This window comes from Primulina tabacum, chromosome 12, assembly GCF_025594145.1.
Source record: "Primulina tabacum isolate GXHZ01 chromosome 12, ASM2559414v2, whole genome shotgun sequence".
NCBI classification, from domain to species: Eukaryota; Viridiplantae; Streptophyta; class Magnoliopsida; order Lamiales; family Gesneriaceae; genus Primulina; species Primulina tabacum.
The window spans coordinates 8,895,616-8,906,643 of NC_134561.1; positions in this window are offsets into that span (position 1 = coordinate 8,895,616).

Consider the following 11,028-nt stretch of genomic DNA (forward strand, 5'->3'; position numbering starts at 1 on the left):
TCCATTGCTTCAAGCCTCTTGGATGAATCGGCATCAGATAAAGCTTTCTTGAAGGTCGTTGGATCACATCCATGGTTAGGCTCATCATGGCCCTGTTCAAGAAGCAGACCATACCTCATAGGTGGTCTCGAGACTCTCTCGGATCTTCTAGGAGCTTGTATCTCCTCTCTTGGCTCTTAGGGTATGGGTTCTTCAATTGTGGGTGTCTCTCGAACCTCTTCGAGTTCTATCATCTCCCCTTTTCTATCCAATAGAAATTCTTTTTCCAAAAAGGATGCATTCCTAGAAACAAACACCTTTGTTTCTTAAGGATGATAGATGTAAGGACCGTGTATCGTATTATCGTAAATCCTATGTTGATTATCGATAATTTATGAAATTGTCATGTGATTATGTATATGAGGTATTTCATGACAATGAAAAATGAGAAAATAAGTGTTAATAATGAAATATCGTACTAGATATTGATTAATTAACAGAATTGTAGTTGTAAGAACTCGAGTGGAGAAGCCGGACGCCAATATAATACAAAACCCAATAATTTGGACAGAACGTGTGGCGCCCGAGGGCTAGAAAATGACCGCCCGAGCGCCAGTGTAGAATAAGAGTGTGCTCGGATAGAACGTTCCGCGCCCGAGCGGTAATTTTTGACCGCTCGAGCGCGGTGCAATTGATACTCGGCGGCAGAACATCTCGAGCTCGGGCGTGAGAATTCTACCGCCCGAGCGCGAGTGCGGTGGAGATAGGAATTAGTCTTTTGATTCATTTCTTATTCATTCCTTTTCAGCAAACTTCGAGGGAAAGAAAGGAAAATCGATTTCTTTCTTCCGAATCGACTTCGAAACGTTGTCCAAACGCGAAACAAATTATATATTTTGAATCCTCGCGTCGAAAGCTTTCTTTTGAGGTAAATTTCTTCTAGTTTCAGCAGCTCTAAATATGAAAGTGCTGAAATAGCATGTATTTGAAGTCGAGATTCCTATATGTGGTAGAATAACCGACAAGAAACTTAGTTTTGAAGTCGGAATTGAATTATGTTATGAATTGGATTTGATATGAATTTTCAAAGTTTCAAAAGATATTTGGAACTTATATTATTGATTTTGGATCATGTTATTGATTGAAATGAATATGTTATTGATGTAGATAGATTACTATACTGATATCTTCAAGCTACATCAACTGGGACGAAAAATTGAGGTATGTTGCGACCGGATAACATACGACAGGTATTTGTATTATATGATATATGTTGGATTGGTTTGATTGATTGGAATGAGAATACATGTCTATATGCCTTATTTGTTGAGTTTATGTGGCATACATGACATTGTGATTTGAATATCGATGTATAAAATAAATGCTTTGTTAACACACATCGTTTGATGCATACATCGATACATGACATGTACGTTGAGCTATAATCCTTGGATACCCTGTTATGATTTGATTGAATTCTGGGGTTTGTGAACACAATGCTATGTTTGGTATTACATGACCCTTAAAACATAGACATTTGTGGCCCCGACGACTGATTGAGATTTGGGATTTGATGGCGCTTTGTCGACGCTATCATACAAGTATCCCTGATTGAGGCCGGTGTGCCAGCTCGAGCATTGATTTGATAGCGATTCGTTTGATTCTGACATGTGCTCAGTGGATGGGCATTTGACCTGATACCTTCACGACATACATGCTTTGCATACCATATATCATTGTTTAGATACTTGTTGTATATATGATGGTTGTTCCATACGGAGCTTTGCTCACTCCCAAGGGGGGCTGTGGTTGTCTTTGTGTATGGACATTGGCAGGTACTCCAGGATATCAGGAGACCGGAGAGGGTATTTCTGGAGGGAGTCACAGTTTTGGTTGAGGTTTTATGTTTTGTTCCCAGTATATATATATGTATCTATATACCGGGGCATGTCCCGATGATATGAGTTGTTTGTATATGATTGGTTTTGATTATGTGTGGGCGAGTTTTATGATGTGAGATAAAATATTATTTTTAGTATTCAAACAAAATGATTTGGGCTCATTGTAAAAAAAATTTAAACTCGTTTTCCGCTGTAATTAATTAATCCTAATCAGATTGTGTTGTAATAACAATTAGGAGCTAAGGGCCCCACATTGAGTGGTATCAGAGCATAGCTCGGAATGCTCGATTGAGTTTTGTGTACACGTGAATAGGCACAAATGAATTGTGCATATTTGTTTGATTTATTTGTATTACTTGCTCCTACTTGATTTAGTTTGTGTAAGTTATTGATGAGATTGATGATATGAGATGATGATGATGATGATGATGTGAAATTGATATTGATTTGTGATATTCATCATTGATTTGTAGATGGATCCCACAAATGAAACTGCGAGTAGCAGTACGGAGAGGATAGTTGGACAGTTTGATGGATTGTCAATGGATGTAGTGATGGCTCGATTCCAGGATCTGAAACCACCGAGGTTCTTTGGCACTGAGAGTGCTGAAAGAGCAGAAACTTGGTTAAAGGATATCGAGCATTTGTTTAATATTGTTGAATATTCCAAGGCTCGGAGACTGAAACTTGCTCTCTATCAGTTGAAAGACCGAGCAAAATCTTGGTGGGAAGCCGCTGAGATTGGATTGAAAGAAGTTGGGATTGAAGTCACATGGGATGTCTTCAAGGCCCAGTTTTTGGAGCAGTATTCCCCTCCTTCCTATTATACCGCCCAAGAGAATGAATTCAATAGTCTGCAGCAGGGAACGAGACTGTTGCAGAGTATGCTTCAAAGTTTTCTACTCTGTTGAAGTATGCACCTAACGTAGCTGGGAATGCAAAAGCAAAATATAACAGGTTTGTGAATGGATTGCATCCTGCTTTATATACTTTTGTTGTTTCTAGATTGCCTACAAGCTACGCAGAGGCAGTTCAACAAGCCAAGGCAGCCGAGGCTGGACTCAGGCGAGGAGGTCCACAGTATACTCCTTCACCTCGAGTGTCAGCTCAGTAGCCTACTTTGCGTCCAAGAGGTAAGAAGTTTAAGAAGACTGGTTCCACTGTTTCTTCATCTTCTTCGAGTTCCAGTGGATCCCAGAGAGGGAGTCCCGTGATTGCTCCTTATTGTAGTCATTGTGGAGGCAAACATACTATCGAGCAGTGTCGAGGTATGTTTGGTACTTATTATAAGTGTGGGCAGGAAGGCCATTTTTCTCGAGTATGTCCGAACAGGGGTACGACTTCTTCTAAACCCCAGCCAGGATTTAGAGGTGGCCCCAGCATGATGAGACCTGTTGTTCCTGTTTCATCCTTTCAGCAGTCGAGTGTCCCACGATATCAAGGACCAGGTGGTCAGACTGCTTGTGGGGACCCGGACGCTAATTCATTCCTTAATCGTCTTTAGGAATAATTCAAACAAATATAATAAACATGGTCTAAATTTTTTTTTTTTAAATACCAAGCGGAAACGTAATGTAATTCAATTCAAATTACATATTAAACATAAATATACAAATCTTGTATTATCTACAAGAATTCAACTAGGTTCAACTATATCTCAGTGCTGAATCCTAAGTTACTTCGAAGCCCAGATCTCCACGCTATCTAGTCCAGCCTCTTTCTCTTCTTGACCCTGATCCTATCCCACCTGTTGCCATGCACACAAACAAACAAGACAACAGCCGGATAACTTTGGTGAGAATTACATTCTCAGTATAAATCATGTATACATGTGATCATAAAAACAATATAAAAGCATATAACAGATATGTCTAATATGTATTCAAATCAGAATATAAATCCATATCAAGAATAAATCCTATTCTAAACATGTACCATCATCAGGAACATAAATCAATATGAATCAATATAACTGTCAATTAGACTCATGACTTCACATTTAAGACTAGACTCAATCCTAGTCTAGGGATCCCGGTTTCCAGAAGTTAGCATTCCCATATCGACCAACAGTAATAGAAAAGACTCCAGTTCTATCCACGTCGATAGGGTATCGATCACCAGTAATAGAAGAAATACTAATTCTATCCACATCGATATGATATCGATCACCAGTAATAGAAGAAGCTCGTATTCTATCCACATCGGTATAGTATCGATCACTAGTAATAGAAAGAACTGCGATTCTATCCACATCGATATAATATCGATCACCAGTAATAGAAGAAGTTATGATTCTATCCACATCGATACGGTACCGATCACAAGTAATAGAAGAAGCTCCGATTCTATCCACATCGATATAATATCGATCATCAGTAATAGAAGAAGTTATAATTCTATCCACATCGATAGCCAAACATCCGGTGATAGAATTTGGCACAATCGCCAATACACTATCTTGTGACATCGTGCAATGTGCCCGTGGCGATCCCACCACTACCAGGCACTTCTGTCACAAGATTACTCGTCTAATACCTGCTGTCTATAAATCAAGAGAACAAGTACATCAATCAAATCAATACAATAAGGTAAAGTATGTGATTTAGGGAAACTCGAGCCAAACCTCACTCGAGTTGTGCAATCCCGACTCAACATTAATTTATACCTTTGTCTTCTCGGTCCGACGAAGACAAAGTATTGAAGTAAACTCTTTCCATACCCAATCTGATAATGACAATCGAATAGATACAATATCAGTATATAACTCAGTTCAAAACCTGTTCTGATTAATACTCAAATCAAAACATAATCTGATCAATGCCAATCGACATATGATACCACATACAATCTCAACCAATACCGAGTCTAATCAATATCAATTTACGGATGTTTCGACGGCATAACAATACAGTCTCGATAACCCCGTCAATTCCAACACCACAGATATAATACTAGAACTCATAATCAATATCGGTGCAACTCATAATTTCAATAACAATACAAATCTGATATCGAATCTCAATTAATCAATTCCCAAAAATCATAACAATTACATAACCAGTCTGTTCTTTAATCTTACTTCGATTCTGTGATGTCTAACATGTCAAGAACATCATTTATGACGTGTATTCAATTCCAACAACATCATAATTTCAGAACATGTCTAAACGTAGCAAAACTTACGTCCAGTTGTAGCCTGCGTTGATAGGAACACAGTACTGAAGTCGGATTACAATTCAGACGGACGAATCGTTCATAAATCACAATCTGAGTGGGAAAAGGCGTAAGGATTTTCATGAAGTTCCTCGGTGCTCCTTTTATCAACTTCTGAAGGAAAAATCGAAGTAATACTTATATATATATATCCCATGCATGCTCAAGGAAACTTGGCTCGTTCCTTTAAGAAACACGTCTCGCGCATATGCGCGACATCACTCGGCGCATATGCGCGAGACACCATTTCTCGGCGCGTGTGTCCCGGCATCTCTCGCGCATATGCGCGCCTCACCTCGGTGCATATGCGCGAGGTTCTCTGGACAAAGCATACTACAGCTCGCGCATATGCGCGCCATCACTCCGCGCATATGCGCGGGATCTTCTGCCCAACTCGCGCACAGCTCGCACATCACGTCGCGCATGTGCGCGAGTGGCACCCTCCCTCGCACCTAATTCGTGTCTTTTCTCGTCTGTCCCGGTCTGATCCGTTTTATCCATAATCATCTCAATTAATCAATAAATCATTCCAGATTAATCTCAGATTACGGTAAATATACCCAAATCATTTCCGATTACGGTAATCAAATTCTCGGGCCTTACATTTCTCCCCCTCTAATATATGATTTCGTCCTCGAAATCACAGGCAATCAAATCAGATAAAAAAGGAATGTATAATAGAGGTTACTTCAGCAAATTCATTCTATCAAACCATTCTGATAAAATTACTTGCAAATACTGGCTATACAACATCCGTATATACCAATCAACAGCTCATACCCAATCCATATCATCAGCTGTTATCAAATCTGTTTATCCCAGTCAAGGATTTACTCAATCTTCGGCTTCAAATACCAATCGTCACCATCCGACGTCGGCATATTAAGTCGGTTCATTCGAAGCTGGTGTTCATCCTTTTCTGAATAAGCTTCATTTTCTTTATAAGATTTCTGCTTTTATCAACTTCAATCTCAGATATCACCGTAATATCATTCACATTCAGCGGAAATTTGTAGTACTCATTGTACAATGTCTCGTCTGTAGCTATCTCAATACTAGTTTGATAGCTATCATTATACAATAATTCATAAAGTGACAAGACATCCGGTCACTAGTGCTAAAATCCAGCACTACGGTTCCTGGATATCCTCCAGTATCTAGATAGTTCGCTCCGACTATCCGTCAATCCATAATCCATAGATAAAAATCATGCTGTACATTCTGCCAAAAGTTTAAAATCAACCAAAAATCACGGTATGATATAATTAACTCTGGCATTCAATACCATTTGACCCCTTTTTTGACATACCTCTCAGTCGTCTTGTCATATCTGTACGTCATCCGGTACGATATACATATGCCGATTTGCACAATCGTTCAATCATAACCACATCCTGGTACATTCTTGGCACGATTTCGGTAAGTCTATCACCAGATCCACAGAATTGTACTCCTATTTCTATTCAGGAATCGATAATCTGTATAACCAATCTTCTGGTTTCTATCTTCCTGTCCTCATCTGTCAGCGATTTAGACATTTCAATAAAATTCTGACAAAACTGTTTTCATTTGTTTACATCAAAACTGTCCGTTCGAATTATCGCACATTTCTTTTTACTAGAATAATACGGAATCTACTACTGTGTGCCTCTGACAATACCTGTCATTTCAAATTCGAAATATCTGGCACAAACAAATCAGCTAATTATATAAAATAAAGCATTACCTACCTGGTATTCTGATTGACACACTGTTCTGACTATCGAAATCAAGTTCTGAACAATTTGATCACTGTCTCAACTGTGCTACAATCAATCAGTATACTATCTTCAGATATTACAGACTCTGAATGTAATCTGTTGCAATCTGGATTTATAGCCGAACAATTCTGTATACAACAATCTCAGTTCCCCGAATATTCAATACAAATTTCAACTGTTCGATTCAATCAATCATACGCTGCGAATATATCAAGATCTCATAGATACAACGAGCATAAAGTCATCAGAACACTTCGGAACACAGGATTTATCAACCCATACAAAGAACTGAAGTATTTCCCAAAGAAACACATAATCAGATGTAACTCTAATTCTCAGGCAGTAAATCTTTTACTGACATTTCAATTCTTTCAATTCCATCAAGATCATTCTGTACAGAAGTCTACAATGAAATCCATACCTGATATCAAATCAAGGCTGAAGTCGCTCTCCCTGATATAAGACAAACCCGGAATTTCATCTGGAACGACTATAGCAACTCTCCTGCTACTGACAAATCATTCCCAGATAGGCTCAACTTCAGTAATCAACTGAATACATAAGGAATTACTCCCTTCTTTTCGATAATCATCGAATCATTCATAACACGGATATCAAGGAATTCAAAATCGAGAATCCTTACCGTATATCATTCGTTCATCGGCCATTTCAGGTCCGAATCTTACCATCTCCTGGCAAGAATCTATAATAGTTCTGTACTTGTTAGCATATTAATATCAATAATGTAATCAAAATCATATAACACAAGTACAATACAATCTAATTCAATCTCATTCTCTTTTTACTGCAGTACACAATATATCATAGAATTCACTGATATCAATTCATCTCCCCAAAAGGGACAAAGATCCATACAACAGTAATACAGACCCAGCAGGTACAACATATATCAATACAACTCAGTCAAAGATAATCGTAGGGAATGCATTAGTATATATCAATACATATGCAACATAATCATAAAAGATTATTACCTGCCAATATATCATCACGTGTGTCTTGGGTCTGTTCCTCGATCACTACCACCAGATGATTCTGCTCCCTGAAATATTCAGGAACCTTTCTGTGGACAGACTCTAGGAAAGTGTCCCTGCTGTTTACAGATATTGCACCTACCAGTCACTCCCTGGCACTGCTCCATGGGATGTCTCCCTCCGCAAATCCTGCAATAAACTCCAGTATAACTCGGACTAGAACCACTGGAGCTAGATGAACCGCTCCCTAACTTCTTGAACTGCTTCTTTTGAACTTTCAGCAAATCTTGCTTCCCACTCGTACTGCCACAATCCAATCGGAGAGGGAATTGTTGTGTCTGGGGTTGCATTGCACACAACCTTTCTTGTTGTCTAATCAGACTCGCCTTAGCTCTTTTTGCTTTATTCAAAGTATCAGCAAAATGGTAAGGTCGCTGCATATTTATCAATGCAACTATCTCTGAATTCAATCCTTTGATGAACTGCTCAGTTACAGCTTCATCATTCCCAGCTATCTGAGGAACAAAACGCAGTAGAGTAGAGAATTTAGCAACACATTCTTCAATATTCAGTTGGCCTTGTCTCAAATTCTCAAATTCTGGTCTTTTGTCCTCTCGGTACGATCCTGAGAAGAATCTTCGATAAAATTCAGCTTTAAAGACTTCCCACGTAATCACTGTACCCCGCTGTTCTAATACCCTTTGGGTTGTAATCCACCAACTCCTAGCGATCTCGTGTAACTAATTGGGCACCAGTTTAATTATCTGTTCCTTTGGGTAGTCAAGTGAATCAAACAGTATCTCTATATCATCTAACCAATTCTCACACTCCACTGACATCTCATTACCCTTCAGAATCGGCGGTTGAAACGATTGAAACCTCTTCATCTGTGTTTCCATCAAAGTTTCTGTCTCATCCATCTGATCAATCGAAGTACTACCCAATTCTCTAATTCTTCTGGGAGGGATATCTGATTACCACAAGGGTTAGTACCACATGAGATAAATCAATCTCAGTCCCTTCCTGATCAGCTTACCTTCTGATCAAGAATTGGTTCTGATTCATTTTCAAATCAGACATATTACAAAATCAACTCAGGTATTCAGGTAACATGTATTTAAAAGCAGTAAACATAATATCATGCTAGCATACACAATGTAAGTCAACATTATAAGTAAATCACATGCTAGCAATCACATGCAGAAAAGATAATTCAATCTACCCCGCTCACTCTCTTCTATCTCAATCTCAAAGACCTACAGTTCTAGAACCTACGGTTCTGGAACCTAATGCTCTGATACCACCTGTTGTGGGAACCCGGACGCTAATTCATTCCTTAATCGTCTTTAGGAATAATTCAAACAATTATAAAAAACAGGGTCTAAATTTTTTTTTTTAAAATACCAAGCGGAAACGTAATGTAATTCAATTCAAATTACATATTAAACATAAATATACAAATCCTGTATTATCTACAAGAATTCAACTAGGTTCAACTATATCGTAGTGCTGAATCCTAAGTTGCTTCGAAGCCCGGATCTCCACGCTATCTAGTCCAGCCTCTTTCTCTTCTTGACCCTGATCCTATCCCACCTGTTGCCATGCACACATACGAACAAGACAACAGCCAGATAACTCCGGTGAGAATTACATTCTCAGTATAAATCATGTATACATGCGATCATAAAAACAATATAAAAGCATATAACAGATATGTCTAACATGTATTCAAATCAGAATATAAATCCATATCAAGAATAAATCCTATTCTAAACATGTACCATCATCAGGAACATAAATCAATATGAATCAATATAACTGTCAATTAGACTCATGACTTCACATTTAAGACTAGACTCAATCCTAGTCTAGGGATCCCGGTTTCCAGAAGTTAGCATTCCCATATCGACCAACAGTAATAGAAAAGACTCCAGTTCTATTCACGTCGATAGAGTATCGATCACCAGTATTAGAAGAAATACTAATTCTATCCACATCGATATGGTATCGATCACCAGTAATAGAAGAAGCTCGTATTCTATCCACATCGGTATAGTATCGATCACCAGTAATAGAAAGAACTCCGATTCTATCCACATCGATATAATATCGATCACCAGTAATAGAAGAAGTTATGATTCTATCCACATCGATACGGTACCGATCACCAGTAATAGAAGAAGCTCCAATTCTATCCACATCGATATAATATCGATCATCAGTAATAGAAGAAGTTATAATTCTATCCACATCGATAGCCAAACATCCGGTGACAGACTTTGGCACAATCGCCAATACACTATCTTGTGACATCGTGCAATGTGCCCGTGGCGATCCCACCACTACCAGGCACTTCTGTCACAAGATTACTCGTCTAATACCTGCTGTCTATAAATCAAGAGAACAAGTACATCAATCAAATCAATACATAAGGTAAAGTATGTGATTTAGGGAAACTCGAGCCAAACCTCACTCGAGTTGTGCAATCCCAACTCAACATTAATTTATACCTTTATCTTCTCGGTCCGACGAAGACAAAGTATTGAAGTCAACTCTGTCCATGCCCAATCTGATAATGACAATCGAATAGATACAATATCAGTATATAACTCAGTTCAAAACCTGTTCTGATTAATACTCAAATCAAAACATAATCTGATCAATGCCAATCGACATATTATACCACATACAATCTCAACCAATACCGAGTCTGATCAATATCAATTTACGGATGTTTCGACGGCATAACAATACAGTCTCGATAACCCCGTCAATTTCAACACCACAGATATAATACTAGAACTCATAATCAATATCGGTGCAACTCATAATTTCAATAACAATACAAATCTGATATCGAATCTCAATTAATCAATCCCCAAAAATCATAACAATTACATAACGTCGGATTACAATTCAAACGGACGGATCGTTCATAAATCACAATCTGAGTGGGAAAAGGCGTAAGGATTTTCACGAAGTTCCTCGGTGATCCTTTTATCAACTTCTGAAGGAAAAATCGAAGTAATACTTATATATATATATCCCATGCATGCTCAAGGAAACGTGGCTAGTTCCTTTAAGAAACACGTCTCGCGCATATGCGCGACATCACTCGGCGCATATGCGTGAGACACCATTTCTCGGCGCGTGTGTCCCGGCATCTCTCGCGCATATGCG